The sequence below is a fragment of the Thunnus thynnus genome, chromosome 5 (genome assembly GCF_963924715.1).
Source record: "Thunnus thynnus chromosome 5, fThuThy2.1, whole genome shotgun sequence".
Lineage (NCBI taxonomy): Eukaryota > Metazoa > Chordata > Actinopteri > Scombriformes > Scombridae > Thunnus > Thunnus thynnus.
The window spans coordinates 34,629,964-34,649,261 of record NC_089521.1 but is presented as its reverse complement, the minus strand read 5'-3'; the positions used below and the strand labels follow the sequence as shown (position 1 = coordinate 34,649,261).

Sequence of the window (19,298 nt, the reverse complement as noted above, 5' to 3'; positions counted from 1 at the left end):
GTTGTGTGTGTGAAAAGACTCTTGATGGAACCATCTTTTGAGAGTCTGTTTCCGTCCGTCAGACATTCTTTGACACGCAGCTGAATTAAGTTTGACCGTTAACCTGCCATGGAGCAGCTAGTTCTGCTGACTAAGTTACCATGGTTACTGAGCTGGGACTCATATAAGCCGCGGTGATGGAACGAACTCTCACTTAAATTATCGAGGCTTATCGAAATAAACCAGGCTATCCCGTTAGCCAGCTTGATGGAACATCCCTCTGGATAAAGATTTATTCTTCAAGTTCCTGTTGCCTGCAGTCTCCTGTGTTTGGGTCCACCTGCTCTGCTCTTCACAACATACCTGACGCACAGGGATTTTCAGCCTCATACAAACTGATATTTAATTAAAATGTGTTTTCTGCTGACAGACAGCAGACTCACCTTCCCTCCCTGACTATATCATCCATGACACAGGCTAAATTAGTAGAAGGAATATAAAAATAATACACTTTCTAGTGAATGATGAAAGTTGTTTTATGCTTCCTTTATTAATCAGGCCTACAGTGAAAATTTTAATCCAAAATTTTAAATAGACTGAGAATCAGAAAACAAATCAAATCTAAACTTGGGAGTGATATTACACCTGAGTTGGTTCTGTTATTTGTCTCGATATAAAACTGAGATGTTAGTGATGTAATATCAGATCAGTCCGATCAGCTGCTGCGTCTAATCACTACAGATTTACAATAAAGGGTTGTGTCAGTTTGATAAAAGATGAAGGATGGTCTTGTGTACTGTTTACTCCCTCCTTCAGGCAGCCTCCTCTCTCCTCCAAACAGAAATAAGCAAATTCAAACATCCTTCATGATGAGACCAATTTCCAGATCAATTTCCGGGTCACCCGAGGAGAGAGAAGACATGAAATAAGGTCATGAGAAGCACCCATCATATCAGAGTGTCTCCACAAAGTTCAAATGAAATTGTCTTCCTCATAAAACCTGAGCAGCTTCAAACTGAGTCTCTTCAATTATCACCGTGCACTCACAGCAATTAAGTCTTATCAGCAGGAAGAGCTTTGTAGACTTTTTATGCCCTGGGTTTCGCCTCTCAGGCTTCATACAAGCTGGTAACTGCAGCAGATCACAGATATTACATGTATGTGTCTGTATATAAAAATAAACAGACACATTATAGAAAGGTACAGCAGGTACTGTCCACTGGAAAATACTGTTGTCTGTTGTGATGAAATAATGACTCTTTAAACATTTTCAACTAAAACTTCAAACCTGAAGATATTTTGCTGGATTTGTATTAAACCCAAAGGAAGAAAACTAGAAGGTGAACAATAAACTGTAAAATCATTATAAATAAACAGAATAACTGTGTTTACTAATGTGAGGTATAAACACACCAACAATAATAATAAGATTTTCTTGCTCTCATAGCATTTGTAACATGTGAAGAACATTTGAAGTGAAGCACTATAAGTCAGAGTCGTCGTGTTCACATCCACAAACCCTCAGTGGGATAGGTGCTGGATACAAAATATATTAAACTGGGATACAAGGAGAACTCACACACTGGAATCACAGCTCCATTTAAATTTACTGGTAACATTTCAACTGATTACAGGTCTTCCTCAGACAAATACCCACAGGAGGGAAATGAAGGATGTTTATATCAAAATGACCAGTGACATAATCAATGTGTCAAGATATCCTCATCACTATGAAAATAAAAACATTAATGTGAATAGAAATATGTTTTCCTTGTGATGAGGATATCTTGACACATGTGAATGTGCTTGCAGGTACTCCTTGTAATGAAGCACTACTCATGTATAACTTTGGCAACAAGCAGGTGTAACACATGTTTAACACTTTGATAGTGTGCATGTGTGAATCTTTACTGTAATACTGATGGCAGCTTTATAATGTTGATAATCACATCTGGACTTACCGAGCCTTTCTGCAGTTCCTCACAGCTGGGATCAGTCTCACTTTTCCCTCCCGTGATGTGTTGTACTTCTTCAGGTCCAACTCATCCAGAACCTCCTCTGACATCTGCAGCATGTAGGCCAGAGCTGAGCAGTGGATCACAGAGAGTTTCTTCACTGATCTGTTCTCTGACTTCAGGAACTCTTGGATCTCCTGATGTACTGAGCGGTCGTTCATCTCCATCAGACAGTGGAAGATGTTGATGCTTCTGTCAGGAGAGATTCTGTGGGTGTTCATCTCCTTCAGGTTGTTGATGGCTCTCTGGATGATTTCTGGACTGTTCTCTGTCTGACCCAGCAGGCCTCCTAAGAGACTCTGGTTGGACTTCAGAGAGAGGCCATGAAGGAAGCGAACAAACAGGTCCAGGTGGCCATTTTTACTTCTGAGAGATATCTCCATGGCTCTCTTCAGGAAGTCATCCAGAGGTGAGTAACTGTAGTATTTTCCCAGGAAGTCCTCCACTACCTCTGTGTTCCTGTTGGTGTAAAAGTGGTACATGTAGAGTGCAGCCAGAAACTCCTGAATGCTCAGATGAACAAAGCAGTAGACTGTTTTCTGGAAGATCACACTCTCTCTTTTGAAGATCTCTGTACAAACTCCTGATAACACTGAAACCTCTGTGACATCAAGACCACACTTCTCCAGGTCTTCTTGGTAGAACATGATGTTTCCTTTCTCCAGATGTTCAAACGCCAGCCTCCCCAGCTTCAGAAGGACTTCCCTGTCAGCCTTCGTCAGCTCCTGTGGACTCGTCTCATGATCTTCATACTTGTGCTTCTTCCTCTTTGTCTGAACCAGCAGGAAGTGTGAGTACATGTCAGTCAGGGTCTTGGGCCAGTCTCCTCTCTGGTCTGTAGTCAACATGTGCTCCAGGACTGTAGCAGTGATCCAGCAGAAGACTGGGATGAGACACATGATGTGGAGGCTCCTGGATGTCTTGATGTGTGAGATGATTCTGCTGGACAGCTCTTCATCACTGAATCTCCTCCTGAAGTACTCCTCCTTCTGGGCGTCAGTGAAGCCTCGTACTTCTGTTACCCTGTCAACACATGTAGGAGGGATCTGATTGGCTGCTGCAGGTCGGGAAGTTATCCAGACGAGAGCCGAGGGAAGCAGCTTCCCCTTGATGAGGTTTGTCAACAGCACGTTGACTGATGACTTCTGTGTGACATCAGACACGACCTTCCTGTTGTTGAAATCCAGTGAAAGTCTGCTTTCATCCAGGCCGTCAAAGATGAACAAAACTTTCCAGACAGTGAGCTTCTCTGCTGTGACCTTCTGTAATGTTGGATGGAAATCATGGATCAGCATGAGGAGACTGTACTGCTCATCTTTGATCAAGTTCAGCTCCCTGAACGAAAGCAGAATCACCAGACTGACATCTTGGTTTTCCGAGCCCTCTGCCCAGTCCAGAGTGAACTTCTGCACTGAGAAGGTTTTTCCAACGCCAGCAACACCGTTGGTCAGAACAACTCTGATGTGTTTCTGTTGGTCAGGTAAGACTTTAAAGATGTTGTGACGCCTGATTGGAGCGTCATGGAGGGTCTCCATCTTGGAAGCTGCTTCAAGCTGCCTCACCTCATGTTGGGTATTAACGTCTTCACTCTGTCCCTCTGTGATGTAGAGCTCAGTGTAGATCCTGTTGAGGAGGGTTTTACTTCCTGCTTCATCAGTTCCTTCAGTCACACATTCACATCTCCTCCTCAGACTGATCTTATGTTCATCTAAAACCTCCTGCAGACCACTTTCTGCTGAAAGAGAAGAAAAAATGTATAATTGAGAAGAAATATGTCTGACTGTGTTAATTTTCAGTAGGATAGAGGAGGTAGATTCCTGTCCTGTTTTCAGAGATGATGACATCAGCAGACAGATCTTCAGTCTTACTTTGTACAGTGCTGGTCTGACTGTCTGTCTGCAGTCCACGTCTTGTTCTGGATCTTTCTCCGCACTGGGGACAGGAGGAGTCTCCTGATGGAGCAGACTGGTCCCAGTATGAGGTGATGCACTGTCTACAGAACCAGTGTCCACAGCTGGTAGAGACTGGATCCTTCAGGACGTCCTGACACAAAGAAGAGCAGGACAGCTGCTCCTCCACAGAAACACCCCTCCTCTTCCTCTTCCTCTTCCTCTTCCTCTTCCTCTTCCTCTCTCTGTGGACATGAGCACATTCTTTATGACACAAGACATTAGTGGTGGCCAACCGACAGCTCACAAGTTGATGCAGCTCTTTCCCTCCATAAACAGTCCAGACTGTCAGTGTTTGGACAGTTACACATTTTTTTGATCTTCAGACTCTGAGCTTCAGCACATTCAATTTAAATAAAATAATATATAATATAATTACAAGGGTTCAGAAGTAATTGGACAGACACAACAATGTGCCAGCAAAGGCAGAGAAGAAGAAGAAGAGTGCAAACTAGTAAACATGGATGTAAACAATGCAGGATTTAAAATACTAGCTTCAAAAATCGACTTTGCAAATGTTTCATGAGGAGGGAAATGGATTCAACACATTTGTTAGACCACAAGGATTCACACAATGTGTTTTGGTCAGTAAGTCAATGTAAACATGACTTTTGTCTGTTAACAAGAAAACTCCACAGGGCTCCTTTAAGCTACTATGAGACATTAAAAGTCAGGAAAAAGAAGCAGGAGGCAACTGAGCAAAACAGAAACGTCCACTTGTGAAAAATAACAGACTGCTGCTCTTTTGTCTTGTGTTGTGGTGCTGAACAGAGAGCTCTGCTAAATATCTTCACAATGCATCTTTTCATTTGTGTCTCTCTCTCTCACTGTTTCTGCTATAATCTCTCTCCCTCTGTGTCAGTGTGATACAACAGTTTTACACATTTGACTTTTCCCAAACGTTAAATGTCAGACTCAGTTTCCTCTGCTGCAGTGGTCAGTCTGCAGTGATAAATCAGCTGCAGCAGGCTGTTTGTATACATTTCCATTACTTCCTCCCATATTTTGTGTCTTTGAACAGGAACACGTTAAAACACATTCTGTATTGCAGGAGACCAAACACTCCATTTTCTTCCATTTTACCTGCACAAAACCCCGGTGCAGTCCTTTAATAAATAAGGAGACACAATGTGACTTGTTACTAAATCCTTAGTAAATATCACCCTGGGTTACCTGCTACTACTTTAGATTGTTAGACTGGAAAATCAAATAGCAACAGCAGCCCTGTCTCTGTCTCTGGTTAACATGAAGATCTGTTCTAGATTACAGCTGAATGGAAGGTAGTTCATTATTTCTTTCTACTGTGTTTCCTTCATATCTACACTACAACCTTAATGAAACCGTCTCACTGAATCATCTTCAGGTCAGTTTACAGTAGAAACAGTCTCTTACTTTGTGTCTGAGGGTCCAGGTTCATTACTGATGTCTGGAGGATGTTCTTTAGACCGGTCACTCTTCATAGACAGACAGCTGGATATCAGAGACTCTGCTCTCTGTCTGTGGAAACAACAATTGTTTTACACATATCATTAGTTCTTGTAAAGAGCAGGTTTAACATGAAACATGGCTCAGGGTCATGATTCAATAATAACAACAGATAGTTATATTCATGTCTCCTTCTGCATGTTCTAAACATCTATTTAACATCTACATGTTTAAGAACACAACGTCTGACATGTGAGCTGTGAAAATGCCAAAAAAAACAAAAAAAAAACCAACAGTTTATTTACCAACAGTTAAATGCACAGCATGTAATTTCAGCCACTAGGGGTCTCAATCAAAACAGCAACAATAGATGGAGTGTGATGATGTTGTGAAGTAGCAAGGGATCATGGGAGTTGTTGTCTTCATTGTTGAACAACCAGGTTCTCCTGGTTAGGTTTACTCCAGTGTTCATCATTCAGGATGTTTTTAACGGGAGCCGAAGTATCTGCAGAGGTCTCCTCCTCTCCAGAACAAACAGGTAAAAACTGAATGAAGCTGTTTCACATAGAAAATCAGTGTTTCTCTGATGCTATTCAGAGGACACAGGACGTCAGGGAAAAGCTGTGAGCCGAACTGCTGCTAACATTTGCTCAGCTTGTTTCTCTGATAATTTAAGATTCTTCAAAATCCTTCATCTGATTAAAGATACAGTTGGAATGTAGGTCTAGTTGTTTTTAGACATTTTAATGCAGAATAGTTACGTATTATGGTTTTAAACTAAAGGCACTGCTGCCTGATGCTGGGCTGTCAGATTAACTTGTTCATGTCTAGAAAACAAACACAACAATCTGTCCTCTGTAATTTAACCTGCATTAAATATTGGTGGAAGCAACTAATAAACATTTCAGAACAGAAATCAAGCATCTATAAACAAAATGAAAGCTGTAAATGAAGAAATAATGCAGTCAAAACTCAAACAACAAAAAGATTAGTGACTGAATTAAAAAAAACACAGAATTATAATAGAATAGTGTTGTAATGTAGGTTATCAAATGACATTAAAAACTGAATCATCTTCAGGTCAGTTTACAGTAGAAACAGTCTCTTACTTTGTGTCTGAGGGTCCAGGTTCATTACTGAAGTCTGGAACACCACCTTTAGACCAGTCACTCTTCATAGACAGACAGCTGGATATCAGAGACTCTGCTCCGTCCTCCTCTTCCTCCAAATCCTTCATCTTCTGGAGTCTGAGAGGTAAACCAGTAACACTGGAGACACACACACATACACAGTATAATAAACCCAGTCCTTCCTCTCAACTTAGTAGCTTCTTATTAGTTTACATGACTTTAACTACAACCATGTGTGTTTTCCAGCCATCACAAAGATAAACTTTGACTCTGCTTTAAATCCAACAAACAGACTTCAGATAAACATCTGTGTGGTTCTTAACTGTGACTTCTCTCTATTTTAACTGCAGCAGTGTGTCACGTTACATCACTGTGAGGACGCAGAAACCAGGAAAAGAACAAAGGAAACAACGTTTGAAGACGTCAACACTGTGATTTGGTATTTTTCTGACACAGTTTAATCAACTAAACAATTAATCAGTAAAATAATCAGCAGATTGATCAATAATGACAGTAATCATTATTAGCAGCTCTGATATTAACACCCACCCTGCCTCAGACTGTTTTCCTCCTTCTGCTCGGTTGACTTTAAAATGGAGTCTGACTGAATACCTTCACCTTTATTCCCTACCTGTTTACTCCTTCCTTCTTCTTTACTGGAAGTCACGTACGTGTGTGTGTGTGTGTGTTTGTGTGTGTGTGTGTGTGTGTGTGTGTGTGTGTGTGTGTGGAGAGAGAGCGGTAATGTGTTGAATGAACAATTGCATCTGAAATTACTCTGAACTTTACAAATTAACTCACAGCTCAAAGTGTGAGCAGAGAATTTTATTGAAGACGTTTCTGATAACATTTATGTTCACTGTTAGCAGAGCAGCTCACAGCAGCTTTCAGATAGCAGGTAAAGTTGAATCTGACTCAACTATCTGCTAATTTAACACAATGTCACAATCAAATATGTACAGGTAAATGTTCCTGGTAGATAACTTTCTAACAGGATGGCATCAGTCTTTTACCAAACATATTGTGGATAACATCCTGTTCAGTGTTATAAAGCACACCCTCCTGCATGTTTAGCTGCCAGCAGCAGCTTAGTCCGATGCTTTGGTTCAGACTGAAATTTCTCAACAAGTATTTGATGTATTGTTATTAAATGTTGTTCAGACATTCATGTTCCTCAGAGGATGGATCCTATTGACTTTGGTGATGCTCTGACTTCTCCTCTAGCGCCACCATGAGGTCGACTTTTCACTTCTTTATTGAAATATCTCAACAACTATTGGATGGATTGCTGTGAAATTTAGTTTCACACATCCATGATCCCCTCAGGATGTGTATCATAAAAACAAGGTAGGTAGGTAAAAAAATAAACAACTAAAAGATTAATTATATATTTACTAAATAGGATAAAATATAAAAATAAACAGACTAAAGATAGAGCAATAACTAGATGACACTTTGTGCTGAATGTACATTGATAGTAATGTCCTATAATCAGCTGTACATGAAGGTTCAGGATTAAATTACATTGAATTCCTGCTGCAACTAACAATTATACTCATTATTGATTAATCTGCCAGTTATTTTCTACATTAATCAGTTAATTGTTTTGTCTATAAAATGTCATAAAACAGTTAAAAATGTCCGTTATAGTTTCTTAGAGTTCATGGTGACGTCTTCAAGTGTCCTGTTTTGTCTGGTCAACATGCAGCGGAGCATCAAGACCAGAACAACGAGGCTCAAACGCAGCTTCTACCCAGAGGCTGTTAGACTCGTGAACTCCACGCCTCATTGGACACACTTTCACCGTTCAGCCTCTGCTCTGCTATCTGTCATGCTGCCATGTTATCTTAACTTAACATGCTGCTGTTTTTCTAACGCTGCTGTTTTTATCATGCTGCGCAGCTTTTTTTTATCTATTGCACTGCAGTATTTATTAGATATGCTTATTTGTGTTATTTATTCTTAGTATAGGACTAATTATTATAGATTATTTTTAGACTTATTGCATTGTACGCTGCTGAACCTGAGTACAAATTTCGTTTACATGTGTAAGCATGCAAATGACAATAAATTAACCTTGAATCATTATTAGCAGCCCTGATATGAACACTCACCCTGCCTCAGACTGTTTTCCTCCTTCTGCTCTGTTGACTTTAAAATGGAGTCTGACTGAATACTTTCACTTTTACTTCCTGCCTGTTTGCTCCTCCCTTCTTCTTCTTTACTTTAAGTTACATGTTTGTGTGGTGAGAGAGAGAGAGAGAGAGAGAGAGAGAGAGAGAGAGAGAGAGAGAGAGAGAATGTGTTGAATGAACAACTGCAGGGCAGCAGTCAATTACTGTTAACCGATTCACAAATACATATATTTCTTAATCCCCCCCCCCCCCCCCCCTCAAAAAAAAACAACTTTCTAATAAACCTCTGTTCTGTATTCAAAGATTGATTAAAAAACTCCCACACTGGAAACCAGGAGTCTTCCTCCAATTCCTCGACATGTGTCTGGTTCTCCAGAAGCACTGTGAAGCGTCCTCTCTCCTCTCATCCTGAGCATTTCTTTAAGAAAATATGAACAATACCTCCCTCTCTGTCTGCTGAAAGTCATCTGCCAGTAGTTCTCTCCTGCTGAAAACAGCCCTGTCTTCCATTTGTTTGTTGTCTGGCCTCAGTTCATCCTGTGAGCCTTATCGACCTCCAACCACAGACACTGCAGTCTGTAAAGCCCTCTGCTGCATGTTCTTTAGTTCTTTACTTGGGCTAAAAAGTTTTTTAATATTATCCTGTTAAACCAGAAGTCTTCCTCCAGTGCTGCTGTTCACCATCTCGGGGGCGTCATGTAGTAAAGTGGGCATGTCTTTTAGTAAAGTGGGCATGTCTTGTAATAAAGGGGGGTATCTTTTAGTAAAGTGGGGGTATCTTTTAGTAAAGTGGGGGTATCTTTTAGTAAAGCGGGGGTATCTTTTAGTAAAGTGGGGTATCTTTTAGTAAAGTGGGCATGTCTTTTAGTAAAGTGGGCATGTCTTTTAGTAAAGTGGGGGTATCTTTTAGTAAAGTGGGCATATCTTTTCTTTTTCTGCTCCGTTTATTGAAGGCTTCAGCAGGAACATGTCATCAGTCCTTCCTGTAAAATGTGACGTTTCAAACTAACAGATGAGCTTTGGTTTAAGAGCCGACCGCAGACAATCATCTGTGATGTAAATCAACTACACATTTCACACGCATGTAGCAAACCGACAGACGTGATGTTTCGGACACATTGACTCCACACAACACAGTTTATTGCGTTCACAGGAAGAAGAAACGTACAGCTGAGCCTCCGAGCAGCTCTCAGGTCTGAAGGCTTTAAAAAGGAGCTTCTGTGCTTCCAAACAGCTCAGTGACGTCTGAGAGAGAAAGAAGACGTGAGTCTGTGTTCAGGACCGACGACAAAGTCAGTGTTTCCCACAGGAAGAGAACTTATCTGTGGAGGTCAGAGGTCAGAAACAACCTGAACTCATTAAAACTGATTTACTTGTCTGACAAAATGATTTTAACACAAGATCTACTTACTAGAGTCTTAACTTCAGTCACATGACAACAGGTGACAACTTCATCCACTGAAAGCTCTGGAAAAAAGCTAGTAAGTGGACTTTGTGTTAAGATTATTTCATCAAACTATTTCCAAGAATGAACTTTAACACTCAACTAGATGATTTCTGCTAAAAACAAATGAAACCAGGATGTGTAAACAAAATGCATTTATAAAATGCCTGAACTGGAGAACAATCACAGTTTGTGTTTAAAGCACTTAAAAACAAAAAGTCTTCTGTAGTAAGGGACACTTGAGTAAGTTTTTATCTCCTTCATCAGCAGCTTCAGTCCTACAAGTTCTGGTTCATTTATCCAGAGAAAATACTACAAATGCAGCAGCAAACAGCTTCAAACGTCACTCTACCTGGTAAAGATAAAACGCGCGACATCTGTCTCATGTTATAATATTATATTTAAAAGAGTTAATTTACCATAAAATGACTCAACAAAAACCTGAAATGTTCTGGTTTTTCCTCTGGCTTCTGCAGCAGTGTTCAGTTTATGTTTCTGTCTGTGATTTATGAAGTTTGTTGTAGACGGTGAAGGTCTGAAGATCTGATGTCAAAGTTTAAGTTTCTATTCTGGTTTGTAAATGTAAATGCAGCACTCTGCTCTGACTGGTAGGCAGTTATATTCATGACACAATAACACAAATATTCATTCTGTATTTCCTGAAATATAATTACATGTTGATCTTTAAAAACCCAGAAGACGTTTAACCAACACGTCCTGCTGTTCTGAAGCTGTTTCAGAATCTTCTGGATGAAAAAATATTCCGTCTGTTGCTTCATGAAAAATATTTTCTTTGTTTTCTGATCCAAACAAATATGGAAGCTGAAAACCGCCGACTCTTCCTGCTCAATTTGTACGACGTGAAACACGACTGAAAGGTTTTTGTCAGTTATATTTACATATATTGCGTCACTATTATTAATAATTATTTTATATTTTCATACAAAACATGTTCTTACTTTTCAAGGTCTCATGCCCAGGTAGCTGAAAATAACCTGACACTGCACTTTCTGTACGACACAAGAAAAATATGAACATGTTGTTTTGTATGAAAACATAATAAAAAGTAACATAATACCAATATAACTGATCACACCTTTTAATATTGTTTCACATCTTTTTACAGCCGCCATCTTTGTTTGGATCCAGAAGCAGGTTTCAGTCTTTTTCATGGAGCAACAGACAGAATATTTGTTCATCCAGACGGTTCAAAGAGTCTCTGAAGATTCTGGAAATATCTCCTGAACATCACAGTTTATTTTCAGATTTTAATTGGATGTTTTGTGCTGTAATGGAAACACATGAGAGGTACAAACTGCTGCCAGACGACTTTTAAATACAAATAAATACAAAAATGGGAAAAATTCAGTTCAGCTCAGACGCCCAAATAAATTCTGCTATAATTAAAGCAGAACAACAGACTCATCATGTCCCAAACACAACAAATCATGATCTGCACTGTGAGGACTCAAGTGTGTGGAGGAGCGAAACAAACTATTTCTGTAACTGATAGTGAACCGAGTGCAACACAGCTGAGGATCATGGGTATTGTCGTATTTAGAAACTAAAACGGACAAAACTTGATTCCTCAGAAACAAAAGTGTAAATAATTGGAACTGATGGTCAGAATTTACAGATCCACTCCTAACATATTGTAAGATGTATATAAAATACCTTAAAAAACTTACATCTCCTCCTTCTGCCTCATTAAAAATCCAGAATCTATGAATATGTAAATATATTTTATTTCTACAGTTTTCCTGCTAGACACCAGATGTCTCCTCCTTTACTGTAATGTTCATTCTCAGTGTTTGTGCACTGGAGGCTTCAAGTTTCATCATCACACTGTGTAAGTTGAACACTGGACCATGATTGGCTCCAAACTAGCTGTGATGTCACATCCTGAAAATCAGATTTTCAGTGAGCTCAGAGAAATTTCCTCCTTCAGCAGATGAATGAAAACAAACTCTGAACAGAGACGAGAACAAACATCCAGCTGAAGAAAGAAGAACAAACATGTTTCTGAGAGGAGGAACTTTAAACATATGATGGTCACATGATCCAGGAGCGTTTCTGTGTTCAGTCACAATCAGGAAATTGTTTAAAGAAAACTGAATACAGAACAAGGAAAAACACTTCACTGATCTATAACGACAGACTTTGAACTCCTTCCACTGCAGCTGCTAACAAGCTGTAAACACATATAAACACGTCATATGATCAACTTCTTCTCAGTGTAACACGACCCTGACGGTTGGAAACTGAAGTTTGTCACCTTGAATTTGGTCTTCAGGTTGTCCCACTTCTTGGCGACCTGGTCAGGTGTTATCTTCCCCGTCAGACCCATCTCCTTCACTATTCCCCTGCAGACCAAACAACACCGACATCATATAAACACACACGTACAATAACCATGCAGCTGCTCTGTTGTGGTGTTAAACATCTCATTAAACACATGAAGAGGAACCTTATTAAACTGATTATAAAGCTCCTGAGAGGTTTAATGATCACAGACTGAACATGTGAACATCAGTGCAGATGTTCTATCTTGTGCTTCTTTACCTCCAGGCCGGCTTGGCGGTGTTCCTCCTCCCGGTGAACAGAGACTCGTTAGCAGCTTGCAGCTCAATTAGTCTCCTGGTGTCGTCTTCAGTCACTGTGACGACGGTTAGAAACCAGTAAAGATACAATAGTTTTAGATAAACATCAGATCAGGTCAACATGACAGAAGCAGATTGATCAATTGTTTTAGTGACATCTGCTGGTTCCAGCCTCTGAGGATTTGCTCTTTATCTGTTTTAAATCATTATAAACTGAATATTTTTGGGTTTTAGGATGTTGGTCAGACAAAACTAAACATCTGTCGCAGATTATAACGTGATTTTCACTATTATCTGACATTTTATAGACTGTGAATCAAGAAAATACTGCGAAGATTCATAGATAATGAAAATAAAAGTTAGTTTCAGTCCTAATTGTCTCTAAAAAATCTTCAACAACAGAACCAGTGTAGATGTTCAAGAAGAACTTTTATTTTTTATTTTTTACTTTTATCAAAGTAAAAAAACTTTAATTTTTTTACTTTGATTACTTTTCCCTCAGTAGATCAATAATGAGGATCTGTGCTGCATCTTTCACCTGAATCTGATCATGTCTACACTGAGCTGTCTGATTTTACACTCAGTTGTTTTTGTCCACAAAGAGTTTCAGGAGGTTTTATAGTCAAACACCTAAATAGAAAAACAGGTAAATATCTTCTTCTTAGTCCTTTTTTCAGTTGGAAACAACAAAACTGCATCACAGTTGACATGACGCCTCTCATATTAGTAATGGAGCTCTTTGCTTTAGAAAGACATTTTTTAGCATCTAACTTCATGTTGCAGTGTTTCCTCTTTATTTCTATCACAGTGCAGCGCTGCTCTGATGGATTCATGTTTTCTAATAGTTTCAGGACATTTTAGGATGAAATCTCAGAAAAGCAACCACTTTGGTGCTTGTTTCAGCTCAGTATTCGCTCTCCAAGCCCGGAGCTGAAGGTCTAACTCGGGATGCAACTCCAACTCTATTTAGTAAGTGACTCATAAAATGTCGAGTCAGTAAAAAGAATCGAACCGCCAATCTCATTCTCAAAGACTGAAAACCTGCTGCTTCACCCACAACACCCTGTTCAGTGAGCTTCAGCTCCTCCTATCAGGCCCACATCTTCAGGCCTCCAGCTGCAACAGTAACAGAGCGAGGAATTCCTTTATCCCATCAGCCATCGCTCTCTATAACACACAGCAGCACATAAAAACTCCTGGTACTCACAGCAGTACTGTAGTCAGTGCTGCACAGTGGAAAGTATGGTATTGTGTATATTTCTGGGCTGCATTGTGTCTTCTCTCACATTGAATCTTTGTACTCCAGGAGCACTGCTGGACGCTGCTGTGTAGTAGTTTAGTGTATTTTATGAAGGACGTGTGCCATGTGTGGACTATGTCTTGGATTGTTTTTTTCTTCTTAGTGTGTGTGTTTCTTTTAATGTGTTTGTGAAGTTTTGGACAAACACTGCAAACCAATTTCACTCTTAATCTTAATTTTTCTCTATTTTTTGACATTTGATAGACAAAATGATGAATAGAGACATCTCTAACTAGATTTACTCTCCTCTCCTCACATTTTTTAAAATGTCTGTTTTCATGTATTTATTCCTCCTTGTTGTGTGTGTTCAGTCTGTATGGATTGCTGTTTTCTTGTATTGTCACTTGGTGGCGCTGTTTCCTTGTTTGTATATTTCACTTGATTTCAGTAATAAAGTGAAGGAATAAAGAAAACACAGACAGATCTAAAGTTAGTAAATTTCCTGGAAAGAACCAAGTACTTTATCACTCATTTATAGGTCAAATAAAGACAATGTTCAGTTGGTTCACTTCCAATGAATGAATTCCAGTTGCTAAGCTAGCATAAGCTAAAGTCTTTTAGTCAGTTCACAGCAGGTCAGACAAACATGCAAACATGTTTCACCTGCAGAAAAACATACAATTCAACATATATGAGAATAAAGTTTCCAATAATAAATGACTGATGAATAAATATGAACTCAGGTGGAAATGGAAATCTATAAATAGACCAAATTACACAGACAATTCTTTCCTGGAAACTTTCAACAAATTAATACGAAATTATAAGAATAATGGAGCTTTAAAATAAAGCGTAGCCAAAAACTCAGATGGCGTCCTGGTGGTCCAGTGGTTCGACAACAGATCCACAGAAACAAAACAAAAAACACAGATTCAATCAAATATGGTTCATTTATACACAAAGACAGAAAAAATAACTACAATAAAAATAGATGTTATACATGAAGCTGAAGCTTGACACAAGATAAAAACACTGCAACTTCATTTATTTCCACAGATGTTTATTAGAATTTGGTCTTTGTTTCCCACCACCATCATCCCACCACCCTCCCTTCACAAGTCTATAAAACTTCTCAAAACCAACGTTACACAATATTTTACACAAAACTAACACACACATACAGGAAGAAAATAAACCAGTAAAACAGACATTAGATTCACATTTAAGATGTACAGCATATAAAACAAAAATTATCAGTGGATCAGTGGATAAAATGAGTTTGAAGAAGTGATTTAAAGGAAGATGATGACTTATCAGACTGAGCTCCTCAAACAGGTTGATCCAGAGCCCTGACAGCAAAGACCAGGACCCATATTTATCTGTGCTGATAATCAGCACTAATTCATTTCCCACCACTCAGTGTCAACTATAGAAAAACAAGCTGCATTCATGCAAATCCTGACTTTATTGATTTAATGATTCATTAGTGTTAAACTGCTGATGGCAGAGATATATTTCAAAGAGCTGTAAGGACACATAAGTCAACAGGAGGTTTAGCTGGAGATGAGTTGGACAGTGGAGAAGATACATTTCATGTTTTTAATGAAGTTGTGTCCACAGTCCATTTGCATCATTATCACTGTGTGCAGTCTTGTACAATACATGCAAGATGCTGCACTAATGTAGAAAACAAGATGTAAAGGATGTGATTGGATAGAGCTGGATCACACAGCTGGATCACATGATCTCACAAGTTTAAATATATAGTTATTGTTAAAGCCACCTGATTGGCTGACCAGTGTTTACTTACAGCCTGATGCAAATGACATGTTAAATATTGTTATGAGATATAAACTATTCATTGTGACATCATATGTTTGCATATAGAAGCTAGATACCTTTAATATTTACACACAGAGCAACTCTGAAATGTCATCTGGAGCCATGAAGAGCCTTTAAAAGTAATCAATCAAATCTTTACAATCAATCCTAAAACAAACAGGTAACCAGTGAAGTGATGATAGAAATGGAGTAATATGATCTCTTTTCCTGCTTTTAGTTCAAAGTCTGACAGCAGCAGTGTTCTGTGCAGGTTTTATAGATATTATTTGAATATGTTTTAATGGTGAAAACAGGACTGGACGAGCTGCTGATATGATCATCAAAACTTAGACTGGAATCAAAAAATACAAAGTTTTTCACCACAGAACCAAGATATGATTTGACCTGCATGCAGGTTTTCTGGACCAATGATAAATTCTTTCACAATTTAACTGAATGAAATTTGTGGACATCCAATCTGTCACATCTGTCACATCTGGGCCCGTATTTATCAAGCGTCTCAGAGCAGGAAATCACTCCTACCTGGCCAAAAATGATCAGAGTGACGCATCTCTGCTTCTACTTTTAGGAGAAAAAGCCTTTTATCAACTTTCCAAACTTGGTAAATGATTCCTATCTCTGCCAATATTTAGGAGCTGCAGGAGATGGAGTTCAGGCAGAGATATTCCCTGAGAGGAGAGATGTTTTGGGAACGCTTGATGACACTGAGCTTATTAAAAGATTGTTTGGACTAAAACAGAATCATTAGTGAGACTGACTTTGTGTGTGATGCAGAGGAGAACACATGATGTTTCTACAGAACATCATTTAAATAAATACAGAACATCCTCACAATGTTACACTTTATGGTAACGGGGAAAATGCAGCTGTGCAACAGTGACGATTCTGTCAGAAGCGACAATGATGAAAGTCATGAATCAAACTTTGATCTGGCTTAATGCACGTGGTAAAGATAATGAGCATGACGAGGGTCCTCAGTTACAGCCCACTAAAACTTTGATTTACACACAATCATGTCAGCTGCATAATGAAGGATATCTCAACTTCATTACAACAGCTCAAATATTTTATAGGCTTATTGAGGCTCCTTCAAATAACAGCAGAGCTACAGCCTGATATTTGAGAGAGGAGGATGCACCTGAACAATATATGTTTCTATTGTTACGCTGTATTTACCTTCATGTAGAGAACACAAGTTAACTTGGGGTGTAGTTGAAAGAGGAATTGGACAGTGGAAGAGAAGATGTTCTTCATGGAGAGGGTTTGCAACATGTGTCTGTGCAATATGTGCAAGATGCAGCACTATTACAGGCTGTGAAACCATGTAGCTGAACCAAGATCATTTCACACAGCTGAGTCTAATTACCTGTTATCTTCATTAACATATAGGCTACATTTATTTCTCAGGCTTTCTTTACACTTTGTAAATATCATCTTATAATGAGTTTTGGCATCATGGTTTTGTTCCATAACCTTGGTAAGTTACCTGCCTGGTTACCTGCCTATACACATAATATACCAAATTACCACTGTTTCATATTTCCAGCTGAGGCTGCGAGAAAACTACAACACGTCATCATTATTTCTACTTTGCTGCTCTGACTGTGGTAAAACAGCGATGTCTCACTCTCTCCCAGGAGTAATCCTTCTCCTGCTGACAGTCACAGTAAATTCTCTTCTGCTTCATTAATTAGTTTTAGTCCTCGTTAACTCTCAGTGTGATTCTGAGACGCTTGATAAATATGGGCCCAGGGTCAGAGTCTGACTTATAACACCTGTTTTTAATCTTTTCGGCATCAAACAGCTCATGTATAACACAGCTGTAAAGTGCTGATTCAACGAAATCCAGAGATAACTGTTCAGTTTGTAGTCAGTTAAGAGACTTAAGTGAAGATGACAAAATCCAGATCCAGACTCCGGTCCAGATGGATCATCAGGATCCAGTGGATCCTCTCTCAACACACAGTCCTGGATGTTCACTCACACTCTGACAGAGATCACTTCCATCTGATGAGAGAAGAAGAACAGAGGTCATAAATCAGTGTTTAGTGAGACTCACTTCATCAGCTGTCAGTCAGTGATGCAGCACATCCAGTATAAAGAGCAGCAGAGACTTCAGTCCTGTTCAGACCAGAAGTGGAACAGCTGTGCAGCGTAGCCTGCTGCCTTTCAGCTCTCATGTTAACATGTTGGAGTGAACACACTGAGCTCCAAGCTCACACACCTGCACAGACTTTTGCTATCAAGTCTGTTTACTCTGCAGATTTCACTCAAGTACACAGAGGAAATAAAGTGCTGAGAGTCATGAACACATCATTACTGCAGAAACAGAGACATTCACTCATCAGTTTACTGATGGATTTACTGTTGATACATGTCAACTGTTAGAAAAGTTGAAAGCTACAGAGTCTCTGTGGGATTTGAAGATCTCTCCTGCTGTTAAATCATCACATGACAATCAGTCAGAGCTCTCAGCTAAACAGCTGCTGTGATTCCTGGACTTCAGCAGAGGTTCTGGTCTGTATAAAGACCACATGGTTATTAAACGTAATGATGCTTGTGTGAAATCAGAGCCAGTGATTTGCAGGCTGTCTTTCTGTCCAATCCTGAAGCCTGTCACCATTCTCCTCTCACAGCTTCACTGAGGAAAGCAGCCACTGAGAAGGTTGAAGGTTCACCAGGAATTACTGAATCTTTGCTTTGATACTAACTGTGTTTAATACAATACTGCTGCAACCAGCACGGACTGACTCCAACTCTCTACTGACCTCAGAGTCTCCAGTCTACAGTCTGGACTCTCCTGAAGATCAGACAGCAGCTTCACGTCTTCGCTCTGCAGGTAGTTTCCTTTCAGATTCAGCTCTCTCAGATGGGATGAGGGGTTGGACTTCAGAGCTGAGGCCAGAGAATCACAGCTGATCTTTGACAAATTGCACCACCCAAATCTGAAAAAAGAATAAATGACGTCACTTTAGAGAACAAAGTTCCTTTTTTAAATCATTCAATGTTTCATAATCTGTTCAGATGTGAAGAAGGTTTAGAAGCTGCTGGAACAGCCTTCAGAGGATCTGAGAGGAGTTGAAAATATACATATTTTTAAACATAAACTAAAAACCATCTGTTTAGTCTGGCTTTTATGTAGTGTTTTATCATTTTATGGTTTTATTATTTATACTTATTTTATTTATCATCATTATTTATTTTATCCTATTTATCAACATTTTACTGTTGATCATTATCGATTATTTTATTCTATTTAATATTTAACATTTTACTATTTTACTAATCTATTTATAATGTGTAGTATTTGACAACTTTTTGTTGTTTTTATTGCTTGTATTATCTTTTATTATTTATATTTTATTATCTTAACTATGCATTTTTTATTGTTGTCTTATTTATTGAACCTTTTTTGCTTTTTCAATTGCTTTGGTGTTCATTAGTCTCTAAATCCATTTTTAACATCCTACGTTTTGTCAGTCACTTGTGCAGCACTTTGAATTGCATTTTATTTATTTGAAAGGTGCTATATAAATAAA

General features: G+C 39.0%; 1 protein-coding gene and 1 long non-coding RNA gene across 7 annotated transcripts in view; one reads left to right on the top strand and one right to left on the bottom strand.

Annotated features, from left to right (window-relative positions):
- Window positions 1-19,298, bottom strand: part of LOC137183701 (protein NLRC3-like) — a 247,621-nt gene that overhangs the window by 163,385 nt on the left and 64,938 nt on the right. The gene's annotated exons all lie outside the window — the stretch shown is intronic.
- LOC137183705 (uncharacterized) lies at window positions 17,716-18,144 on the top strand. Its single transcript, XR_010928524.1, has 2 exons — window positions 17,716-17,832; window positions 17,872-18,144. It is a non-coding gene; the product is annotated as an uncharacterized lncRNA (long non-coding RNA).